Source organism: Gossypium raimondii, chromosome 8 (genome assembly GCF_025698545.1).
Source record: "Gossypium raimondii isolate GPD5lz chromosome 8, ASM2569854v1, whole genome shotgun sequence".
Lineage (NCBI taxonomy): Eukaryota > Viridiplantae > Streptophyta > Magnoliopsida > Malvales > Malvaceae > Gossypium > Gossypium raimondii.
Genome location: NC_068572.1, coordinates 18672633 through 18685600, shown reverse-complemented (window position 1 = coordinate 18685600; position 12968 = coordinate 18672633).

Sequence of the window (12968 nt, the reverse complement as noted above, 5' to 3'; positions counted from 1 at the left end):
GCCATCAGGGCCCTTTAAAGCAAGAACCTTATATGAGGACAAATATAGGAAGGCTTCAGTTCAAACCTATACCGATGTCATATAGAGAGCTATATCAAGGCTTATTTGATGCACATGTGGTATCCCCTTTCTACTTGAAACCAATGCAGCCCCCATTTCCTAAAGGATACGATGCAAATGCCCAGTGCGAATATCATGCTGGAATTACGGGGCATTCGATAGAAAACTACACCGCTTTCAAAAAGCTAGTTGAAAGGCTCATCAATAGGGGTATCGTCAAGTTCAATGACTCATCTAATCTGCTACCCAATCATGTTGATAATGGGGTAAATGTGAGGGCAAGAAGGGGATTAGTTATTTTTTTATTCAGGAGGAAACCATGGAAAGACAAGGTACCATTGTGAGGTCCATCACGAGAAGGGGCACGAGACCCAAGAGGGTGTGGAATTCAGGACCTTGGTTCAGGGCAGGATAGACGACAAAGAGATGGAGTTCTGTGAGGAAATTAAAGAAGAGAGAAATATACACATAATGTTAGGAAGTGTTCACATCAATGCCATATATGAAGTCACACTTGAAAGGGACCTTGTTAGATATCCACCCTTATAAACTTGGGAATGTTCTAAACAATCGGATTGTAGAAGAAATCTCTGTAGCATCTAGAGCTTACTTAGAATAATGTTCAAAACACACTTGTTGCTTTTAGCTTAGAGGCAATAAGAATTCCTTTATGAAATAGGCTCATGTCTGAACGTCATTATTCTAATAAAATACATCTTTGCATTTATTTTTAAGCCAATATTCTTTCATTCTTTTCGAATAATTATTCTTTCATTCTTTTGGATTTTCTTCCACATCATTATTTTATTCATTCATAATCATATTGTACAAATAATTATTCATAAATTCATACATTCTTTTGTATATTCTTTGGTACTTACTATAGGTCCCCAGATATCAATGACATGAGTAACGCTGCTACAAACTCAGAATTTCCTTTTGAGCGAGGCATGTGTTTAGAGGGATCTCATGATTTTGAAAATGACATAGATTGTAGCCTATCTCCGGACTTGTTGAGGATGGTAGAGTAGGAAGGAAAATTTTACCTCATAAGGAGACAAGGGAGATTGTGACCTTGAAAGAAGGAAAAGTAGGAAAATCAGAACAAGCATAGCCGAAGAAACGAAGCAAAAACCTTGTTAAGTTACCTCAAGAGTTCAAAGATGTCTTTGCATGATCATACCAGGATATGTCCGGGTTAAGCGCTGACATTGAAATCTGCACAACAGTACGATGTTAGAAATTTACAGTATGTTCAAGATTAACATCATGAACAATGCAGTGAAAATTCTTTGCCGGGGCAACGCCTTTCTCTTTAACTTATCATAGTTTGCTCATTGAAGTCAAGTTGTCATCTCTCCGCATTTTTGTTGGATTTTATCCTAAATTGAAGAGGAAGATCCAAAGGTTTTCGTCATAGTTAAATTTCACCTTAGAAGGCTCTGTGAAAGAAACCTGATATCAACGAAGATCTTTCGCATATAAAATGAAAATGAAAGATCTTATGTGGTAGACTCTATCTGGAAAAACATTGATTCTGATCGAAAGGGAACAATGACTTGCCTAATCCTATGAGTTCAGATTCAAAAAAAATCAAGATCAAAAATCAAAAAATCAAAAAAAAAGAAAAATGATGGAAAAAGAAAAAGAAAGGCCAAAGTGAAAACCCGCAAATGGAGCTTTGTGACCAAAGATAGATTTGAGTTGAAAACCCGAAAAGGGCGACTCAAATTTTGAGCAAAATGGGGCTTGGACGTCATCATCATCGAAGGCTTCTAATGGGCATTGCTTCATTTTTAAGATCATTAATTATTTCATCAAGCGGGTAGAGGCTGCTTCATACGACAATGTCATCATATGCCGATATAGAATTCCAGAGAAGATGGTATTGGAAAATGTGTTTAACTTGAAGGATAGCACGATAGTTGAGGTTTGTAATCAATTCAAAATCAGACACCACGATTCATCACTGTATCACCTAGAAATGAATATTAAGAAGATTGCGGGAAAATGACTGAGACTTACAAGGGTTGGCGTGAGAAATTACCATTTACCCTCCTTGCTTGTCGAACATCTATCAAGACGTTCACCGGGGCAACACCTTTTTCTTTGGTTTACCGGATGGAGGTAGTTTTACCCATTGAAGTAGAAATTCCTTCTCTCCGGGTATTAGTTGAGCTAAAGTTGGACGAAGCAGAATGGGTTCAATCTCGATACGATCAATTGAACTAAATAGAAGTGAAAAGGTTAAAAGTTATTCAGCATGGTCAGATGTATCAAAAGCAAATGATGTGGGCCTATAACAAAAAGGTTCGTTCGAGAGAATTCCACGAGGGGGACCTAGTGTTGAAAAAGATTCTTCCAATACAAAAGGATTTTAGAGGAAAATGGATTAGGAAGGTCCTTATGTCGTAAAAAAGGCCTTTTTTGGAGGAGCATTGCTTTTAAGTGAGATGAATGGCAAAAACCTGCAAAATCTTGTAAACTCAGATTTAGTCAAAAATATTGCACCTGAAGAAGGAGAAGGGACTAAGGTGAAAACCTGTAAAGGGCTCTTTGAGTCCTAAAAAAAAGAAAAAGACCAAGGTGAAAACCCGCAAAGGGCGCTTTGAGTCCAAAAAAAATAATAAAAAGAAAAAAGAAAAAGTAAAAATGGAGAGGCTAATGTGAAAACTCGCAAAGGGCGCCTTAGACCAAAGGGGATTTGAGTTGAAAACCCAAAAAGGGCGGCTCAAATTTTACCCAAAATAGGGCATGGTGTGATCAGAGTTACTCAAATGTTGATCAAAGTGGGGCATGCGGTGATCTTGCTATGCCTGAGTCAGCAGGAAAGGGTACGCGACCTCTTGGGGCATTGACAGAGTAATGTAGATCTCCTAAACACATGTCAAACTCAGAATGGTCTTCAGGAAGTTTGTACAGAGAAGTTCAAGCTGCGATATCTGGGGCACCTAGTCTTTATACTATTTATATTTGCTTATTCTTGGAATACTTCATTCTCTTTCAAGATACAAGTCAATTCCTCTTTTTCTTCTTGATAATTTATTCATTGCAAGCTATGCTCTCAAATCAATTCTATTTTATCCATCGTTTTGTTCTTTTTGCAAGCATGTTGCATTAGAATAACTATTAATGGACTAATAAAACTTTCACAAGGGAAGTTTTGCATATTACTCTATAAGTTTCTAAATAATATGGGAATCTGAAACAGGACTATTGTGTAGAATGCACCAAGCTTAAAGGTTGGAAATTTGAGAAGGAAGAGTCTAAATTAAGACTTTCTCTTTGGATTCTGTTGTCAAAAACATTGATTGAACAAAATGGCAAGATGTCAGGTTGGTGACAAAGCTTAAATGAACAAGCAGGCAATGATCGCCAAGCAATAAGAAGAGGTTTCCTCAGAGAAGAAAATTCTTCATTTGTGTATGAGCATTTGGTATGACACCTTGGGAATGGTGTAAGAGGCCAAAGAGTTTCACATTCTGTATCCTTGAATTGTGATAGCAAAGGATTGAGAAAAGGCCAGATCTTTTTATCCTTGTGTTACAACTGGAGAAAGATGGCACAAATTTTGCAACCCAGTGGATCGAACTTGGAGGCTTACAGTGGGCCGCTCTGATCAAGTGTTTCTTTGGAGATGCCAGCTGAGCAAGAAAGCGTTGTAGCACGTCAGTGATAAAGCCTTAATAAACTTTAAACAAAAACAACCTAAACGATAAAGAAAGATCATTCTCGAAAAATGACATTCTACATTCATACAAACATCATTCATACGCGTCTAGTTAGGAGCGTTTGATTCATTTTGATTATGACATCCTAATCATTAGGCATAATTAGGTTCATAAAATGAATTATACAGGTCATGTTCCCCAGAGAACAGATCGGTGAAACTGCAAAGCCTTGTCTCCCTGAGCAGCAGTGGAGTAGGTTAAAAAATAGCAGATATTGTCTTCTTGTATTGGCAGTGAAGAAGGATAAAAAATAGCAGATCTTGTCTTCCTGTATTGGCAGTGAAGTAGATCGAAGATAGCAGATCTTGTCTTCCTGTATTTGCAGCGAAGTAGATCGAAGATAGCAGATCTTGTCTTCCTGTATTGGCAGCGAAGTAGATCGAAGATAGCAGATATTGTCTTCTTGTATTGGCAGTGAAGTAGATCGAATATAGCAGATCTTGTCTTCCTGTACTGGCAGCGAAGTAGATCGAAGATACTAGTCTTATCTCCCTGAGCAGCAGTGGAGTAGGTTGAAGATTGTAGATCATGTTTCCTAAGAAGTAGTGGAGTAGATTGAAGACGACGAATCTTATCTTCCCAAGGTAGCAATGAAGCAGATTTAAGCCACCAGTCCTATCTTCCTGAGCAGCAATGGAGTAGGTTAAAGATTGTAGATCCTATCTCCCTAAATAGTAGTGGAGTAGATCGAAGGTAGCAAATCTTATCTTCCCAAGGTAGTAGGGAAGCAGATTTAAGCCACCAATCTCTTCTTCCTGAGCAGCAGTGGAGTAGGTTAAAAATTGTAGATCTTGTCTCCCTAAGTAGTAGTGGAGTAGATCGAAGACACCAGCCTTGCCTCCCTGGGTTTGCAGCGGAGCAGACTAAAGATAGCAGATCTTATTTTCATGTACTGACAGCAAAGCAGATCGAAGACACCAGCCTTGCCTCCCTGGGTTTGTAGCGGAGCAGACTGAAGATAGCAGAGCTTGCCTTCCTGTACTAACAATGAAGTAGATCGAAGACACCAACCTTGCCTCCCCGGGTTTGCAGCGGAGCAAACTAAAGATAGCAGATCTTGCCTTCCTGTACTAACAATGAAGCAGATCGAAGACACCAGCCTTGCCTCCCTGGGTTTGCAGCGGAGTAGACTGAAAATAACAGATATTGCCTTCTTGTACTAACAGCGAAGCAGATCGAAGACACCAGCCTTGCCTCCCTGGGTTGCAGCAGAGCAGACTAAAGATAGCAAATCTTGCCTTCATGTACTAACAACGAAGTAGATCGAAGACACCAACCTTGCCTCCCCGGGTTTGCAGCGGAGCAGACTAAAGATAGCAGATCTTGCCTTCTTGTACTAACAGAGAAGCAGATCGAAGACACCAGCCTTGCCTCCCTGGGTTTACAGCGGAGCAAACTGAAGATAGCAGATCTTGCCTTCTTGTACTAACAGCGAAGCAGATCGAAGACACCAGCCTTGCCTCCCTGGGTTGCAGCAGAGCAGACTGAAGATAGCAGATCTTGCCTTCCTGTACTGACAGCGAATCAGATCGAAGACACCAGCCTTGCCTCCCTAGGTTTGCAGCGAAGCAGACTGAAATAGCAGATCTTACCTTCTTGTACTGACAGCGAAGCAGATCGAAGACACCAGCCTTGCCTCCCTGAGTTGCAGCAAAGCAGACTGAAGATAGCAAATGTTTCTTCGAAGAGCTAATAATCCTATCTCTCTGACATTATAGTGGGGTGAATCGAAGCATCAATTCCTATACCTCTGAAGATGCAGTAGGAAGGAATTAGGCTATTTGAAGAAGAAGAGTACCAAGATCCAGTACGACCAGGCAAAATTTGCCATTTCTAAAGTCTTTGTTCTGTTCCCGTTACACGATAACGAGCAAAGAGGGGCAGCTGTAATAGGCCAATTTTGGCCTGGGCCTATCCGAAATAAACCAAATAAAAACCCAAAAATAAAAAATAAAAGTCCAAATTACAAATCAACCCAAATTAAAACCCAAAACCAATAACTAACCCTAGCCCACAAAATTTTCAAAAAAAAAACAGCAAAGAAAACCCTAGGTAGCAACCAAGCTTCAACCGCCGCCCACAATAGTAGCCAAATGACAACAACGACGCCGCTTCAGCCATACTTGCCTTCTCAGATAAATGTAATGCGTGTGTACCTACAAAACGGACTAGGAGAGTCCAAGAACAAAGAAACATTGTAAAAGTAGGAAAAGTAGGAAATTTCGGGCTATAAAAAGGCCCCGAATTTATGTATTTTAGGGGACACAAATGAATAAAAATAAAACGAAAAAAAATCAGTTTAGATACCGGTCATTCTCAAAGGTAGTTGTTTTTATTTTTTTCAGCTCATTTATTTATTTATTTATTTATTTATTTATTTATTTATTTATTTATTTATTTTTAAAGAAAAGGGCAAAGGTCGTACCTTTTTTGCGAGGGAGGTGCCGATTCTGATGAAAATCGGTGTTTTCTGGGTCCGAGAGTCGAAAAGGCTCGAAAAAAATATTTTTTTACTTTTTCGGCCACTGCGGATGGCGTCGCCGTCGCCAGTGACCGGTGGCCGCCACGGTGGCCAATGATCGAATCCTTGACCGGAGGGGAGGGCTGAGAGAGAGTTGAGAGAAAAGAGAGTTTTTTTAAAAAAAATAAAAGAAAATAGAGGCTACAAACGTTTTTTAGGGTTTTTTTTACTTATATAGACATCCCAAAACGACGTCGTTTTGGGCTTGCTTCTGATGCCCAAAACAACGTCGTTTCACCCTTGACCCGCTCGTCGACCCAACCCGCTCCGGAGGATCCGCGTGTTTTCAACGAAGGGGGTATTTGCGCGGTCAATCCTCCGACTTTTACAGTGTGTTTCAACTTAGTCCTATTTTCAATTTTCTATTTTTCTTAAAATTTGGCCGCGTAATTTTGTTTTCATTTCTTTCTAGTCCATATCTGAACGACGTCGTTTTGGAGGAGAAGGGAGAATTTTCCATTTAGTCCCTCCATGTTATTCGCGCGTTCAGATTAGTCCTTCCATTTTGTATTTATTTCTGATTTGCCCCGAAACTTTGTTTTAAAGCTCAATTTAATCCTACTTTGTTATTTTGGCTATTTTATTATTAACTTAATTAACTTAAAATTATTATTGCCATTATTATTTTATATTATTTATTTATTTATTTGTTATAGCTATATGTTTAAATCAATTAGTTTTATATTATTATCTCCATTGTATTTTTATTTATTTATTAACTTAAACACTTTAAACGCATTTATTCTATTTTATCTCCTATTTTTTATTTTTTCAAAAAACTTTAGATTATTTATTATTATTATTATTATTATTATTATAACCCTAATTTTACCTTTTTTAATAATCATTTTAATATTAATTTACTCAACGCTATTTTGTGTATTTATTTTTTTTTAAATCTTGATATTGTCTTGTTATATTTTTTATACTATTGCTTATACCTTTATTACTCATTATTATTGTTTATTTTGTTGTTTTTAATATTAAAGTGATGTATATTATGTGATCATTGTTATTTTACATTCGCATTCTCGTTATTCGTCATTTTAATATTTTATTCATGTAACATTTCAAGTATCGCATCAATTTCGACCCAAATGTATATTTTTTAAAAATAAAAATACTTCGTCTTTTGAAATTCGAAAAGATCGTATCCTAACTTACGGGGTCTTGATTTTTTTTTTTTGATAATTCCAAATGTACGACCCTTTTTTTTAAAAAAAACATGTTTTTTTTTAAATTGTCTTGGGAATCAGAAAAGGATCATATTCCAACTTACGGGATATGATTTCTTCTCCAAAACCGAGATGATCAAAATTTCTAAAAATAAATAATTTTTTGATGTTTATTCTCGTGTTGGGATTAGAGAGGTTGTATCCTAACTCACTGGATACAATTTTTTTTTCGATTAATATGAAATACACCTTTTTTTTCTCAATTAATGTGAAATATAACTTTTTTTTCTCGATTAATGTGAAATGCACCCTTTTTTTTAATAAAAGGAACATATTTTTTAAATTTTTTTCTGAATTTTTAATTTTTCGACATTAGGACCTTAATTAATCAATTAGGTACCAATTTTTGGACGTTACAAGGGTGCTAACCATTTCTCTTACGTAACTGACTCCCGAACTCATCTTTAATTCGTAAACCAAAATCGTTTGCAAGGTGATCCGATCACATCTTAACAAAAGATCGGTGGCGACTCCCAATTTTTATTTTTAAGTCAACAACTAATTTTTGTTTTTTAAAAAATGGTTTGACACTCATTATTCAATCTAGCAAGAAAATCATAAACTTGTTCCTTTGCAATCGATTTTTTTGAATTTGACTACGTCTCCGGTACAATCCGCCTGAAAGTCTTGATATTAATCGAGTTCTCGCAGCAAAGCACTCAATTCAAAAAAGTATTGAGAAATGGTCAGCTCACTTTGCTTGGTATTAAGAACCTTATTCCATAATTCCCAACCTTCGAGTAATAGCAAGGGCCTCCCATATCTTTGTTGCAGTGTCAAGTAGTCGGTAGATCTTTTGAAATATGTGGCTCCATGGCATTAATAAACCAAGACCAAACAAGTGAATTCTCCGAGTCCCACTAGTCAAAGGCGAAATCACTTTCTGTGGGTTTTTTAGCCGTTCTAATAACATATCCCTGCAAGCTTCTAGCTTTGATGAAAGCCAAACACGAGCTTGACCATGCAAGATAATTATTAGCATCAACCTTTATGAGACTAATCTGAAGAAAGATTCTCCGAACTAGAAGCCTTATTGCGCCTCCCAATTAAGAATAGCAAGGAAAAAACTCCAATGGGGTGTGCATCACGCGCAGGCTTATGAGGAAAACTCCCGAAACTGTTGAGGGCGCATGAATCACCGAAGTTGGAGGTTACGCCAACGAAGAGGTAGCGATCCTTCTGGTGTGGGTGGTGAGAAAAAAAATGGGGTTAAGGGAGTGAGTACCAAAAGAAATTTCTAGATTTGTGGGATTTCGAAAAAAATTGAGAAAAAATTCCTCTCAAATCTAGAATTTTAGCTTGACACCATGTTAAATCAAAGAAAATGAGCAACAAAAGAATGGGAGAAGAATTTCTTATTTTCTCATATATCAATTGTGAAAAAATACAAAGAATTTATACACATAAACTAAGAAAAGGAAACTAATAATACTGTGATTCCTAAAAATCAGTAATTACATAATTTCTAAGAATCTGTCGTACACTGTCAATTAGAATCAATCAATCAACATGTGTAAATAGATGCGAAAGACCAGTCAAATGATCAGATGCACCAGAACCAATACTCCCTGGTGTAGAAGATAGACAGCTAGGAAAAGCGTTGAAAATTCTACCTCTTTGAGCTAGGGAACTACCAGGATCACTAGATACAGAGTTGGACTTTAGCAATTCAAGAAAATGATCCACCTGTTCCTTACTAACTGGGATTGTCTTGACCTCATTAGCAAAGGTTGAAGTTTGTGGGTTTTCCACGAATTTTCAAAGAGGTTCACAAGTATGACGATGTATGTTACAATTGTCACACCAGACCCAAGATTTTCCTTTCATCCTCTGTTGGCTGGTAAGTAGTATCAAAAGAGACGAGAGCTGAATTCTCAACAAAACTGGTGGAATCTTTTTTACCCAACATAAGAACTATTGACTTTCCTTTTCCTAACTTCTGAGAACAGTAACTGAGGGAAGTGGTTGTCGATCGATTATCCTTCCTCTCAAATTTATATTAAGGCTAGCAAGGAACTTGAAGATCTGATCGCTCTTCACGGTTCTCTTGTAATAAATACAGCAATCAGGGCTCTTATCATAATCATTACACATACCTAAAACCCTCTTCCAGGAAATGAAAATACTTACTAATATTGTTTTCTCCCTAATGAACCTCACTAAATTGCAATCGTAATTCATAAACTTGAGATTGGTTGCCAAGATCAGAGTACATTAGACTTCAATTGTCCCGGGTAGCATACACTGGTCTTCCTTTCCTCCAGTCAAAAATATCCTATCTTTCCACTGCCCCAAAAAACATCAAACAGATAGTGACCAATGTAAACCTTTTCTCCATTTTTAAATGAACATTAATATTTGGATCAGATGAGAATCAAAATGGTAAACTTGATTTCACTGTGATTTGGGATTCAATTGAAATATCGAACATGATTTACGGGAAGATGAAAATGTTAAGCTTTGGCCTGCATTGCAACAGGAGACCAGCAGGAGCTCAACACAACATCAGCAGCAACACTGCTTCAAGTGCAAAAATGGAGCTGAACCGAATGCAGCAATATGTTTTGATCATTTTGTTCCTATGTAACTTTGTCTAGTTCATTTGTAATTTGTTCACAAAGTTAGTAGGATTAATTCATGATTTGAGTTGATGTAATAGCTGATATGTCAGCTACCTTTTGTGTGTAATTCAAGCAAATGTTAGTCTTGTATTAGTGGGAGCAGTTAAGTCATTAGGTAACTGCCCATTACTTTGTAACTCATACATTATTCAAATTTTGAATGAAAAATTAAGAGGAATTGTTCAGTTATCATTCTTTCAATTGTTTTCATTCTGTTTATGCTTCGATTTCTTTGCTTTGCTTTGCTACTTTTGTCTTTGTTTTACTGCCAAAGCTCCAACAGAAATAATCATGGATAAACATTTCTGATAGTCAAAGGTTGACAATGATTAGATAGAATCTAGGAACAAGACCAAGAAAAACTGCAGCAATAAAGGCTTGCAATGAGTACACTGTTTCGACTTGAAAAAAGAACAAAGTAAAATGAGATTCTAATCAAACTTAACCTAGTTCTGATGCCATATAAGAAAAAGTAATAAGAATAATGTTCTTAGAAATCAAGCACACTGGATCCTCCAATATTCATTAGCTATATATAGGTACAAAGTGATAAGTATACCAGAGTTTAGATAGACTAAAACTAGAAGATAATTACAGGATAAATATTTAGATAGGTTAAAACAAGAAGATAATAAGATGATATACGTGATTAATACAAAGTAAACTAAAATTAAAAAATTGATAAAAATTCAAGCGAATCAATTAAACTTTCTTGGGCTTTGTGGCCTTTGCTAAGCAACAAGTTACACATAATTACTACTACATGAAAGATCTCTTCCCTTCTTTCACAATCAAGTTCTCATTAATTACTCAAGATACATACACAAAACAAAGCAAGAAAAAGAAATTAAAAACCAAAACTTCAATATATTACTTCTACTTGCTATCGGAAAAGAGGCTGCATATAAAATATTAGGGCTGAGAAAAAGTTGGTTGAAACCAACTTAATCCCTTTTCTTTTTAGACGAAGACTTAACCAATTCAATTGATAGTATATGGCTGAGTCGATTTGGTCAAGCCGGTTAGGTAGGTAAAATCAAATTTACGGTTGGATATAGTAGATTAAGTCGAAATAGTTATCAATTAACAAAATACATAACCAAACCAACCGACTTATAATAAATATAAAAATAATTGGCCAATTCCAAAACCAAGCCAACTTATCTATCCATTACACAAACCAACCCAACAGATTTTTTTTTTGGGTTAACCGACTGAACCAACGACTTTAAGGAGGTTCAGTTAGGTCAATTATAACCATAGTCATTAGCTAGTCAGCTTTCAGTTTTTCTTTAACTAAACTGAATGATTTCTCTCCCTTATAAAATATGACAAAAATTATGAGAAGTAAACATGTTCATAGAACTCCAAATCTAATATACGAGAAACATATTTTTGTTACAAGTTAAGAGGAGATGAAAATAGAGAATAAACTAACTGCAAAGAGAAACAGGACAGGCAAAATAAAGAACTAAGGATTTCTTACCTTGCCGAAGTTTTGGGTTTAAGAATTTCTTAACTTGCTGAAGTTGAGGTTTGTCATGTAACCTTGATGAGAAAAGAAAACCCACCTCAAAAACTTTTTGTAGAAACTCTTGTTAGATGAATTACAAAACTTCCATATATAGAGAAAGATCATTAAGAACCCACTAAGACAAGAAACACATCCTTAACTAATGATTTAGCTGAATAATGTCACTTATAGCATAGTTTGTATGAAAACTGACATCTTAACTTTTTACTGGGACAATCGTTTACTTAAGTACCACTTCATGTTCAAGGTGATCATTTTGTTATGAAAAGATGGACTTTCGTATCTTATGTGACAAGTAGCTTCATGGTTGCATATTAATGCTTCGAGAACCTATAAATAATGTAAAACAGTATACGACGGAATTGTTTTACTAAACATCCCAATATTCATTTCATGATTTCCACCTTCAAGATTACCAATATAAGCGGTGGGAGGGATGGGGGGTAATTATTTTTTAACCAACCAGAAAATATTGAACAATATATCACAATGACATACCAAGTAGAAGTAAAACGCAAGAGAACATGGAACATTTCAAAAGTCTAATACCAAAACAATAAGTTCAAACAAAGACAAAATCAAGGAAATACATGACATAATCATTTCATTTAGCATCCACACATTGAAACGTGAGACGGCTACCCATTTCTCAAATCACCTCATTGAGGCAAACTCATAACTCAAATGCTCAATCCAATGTTTGATCAAAATGAGTTCTCCTTTTTCATCTTTTAGGAAGCTACTCTCCTAGCTTCTTAATGAAATTTATAAGAACTTGTGGAAACCTATTTCTAGTCAATGAAGAGAAAAAAAATTGACAGATTCAATATATTTACTGCATCAGGAAAGATGGTCAATACCATGCAAGGGCCATAGATTTCAAAACGTAACAAATTATCTAATTTTAAAACTATGTAGACATGCAGTCCGAAACAATAAGCATCATCTGGAGCAATTCTAGAGCCCCTAATACTTTTTCCATACACAAATCTTATAGCTTTGCAAAACTGATGGATAAAATGCTTTTGTATAAACAGTCATTTGTACGGGCTTGAAGATATGACAATCTGGTCTGAAATGAATTTTGAAAGTCTTGTGCCATACAACAAGTCATAATCTGTGCCTCGACATATAGTAGCGCATACCATATATCACAAATTAACATTAAAAAACCACATGTCAAACAGAAAAATTAGCTAATAAATGATAAAGTTATGAATAAAAATCAATATGCAATTGTAAGTACTGCATAAAATGCGTACATAA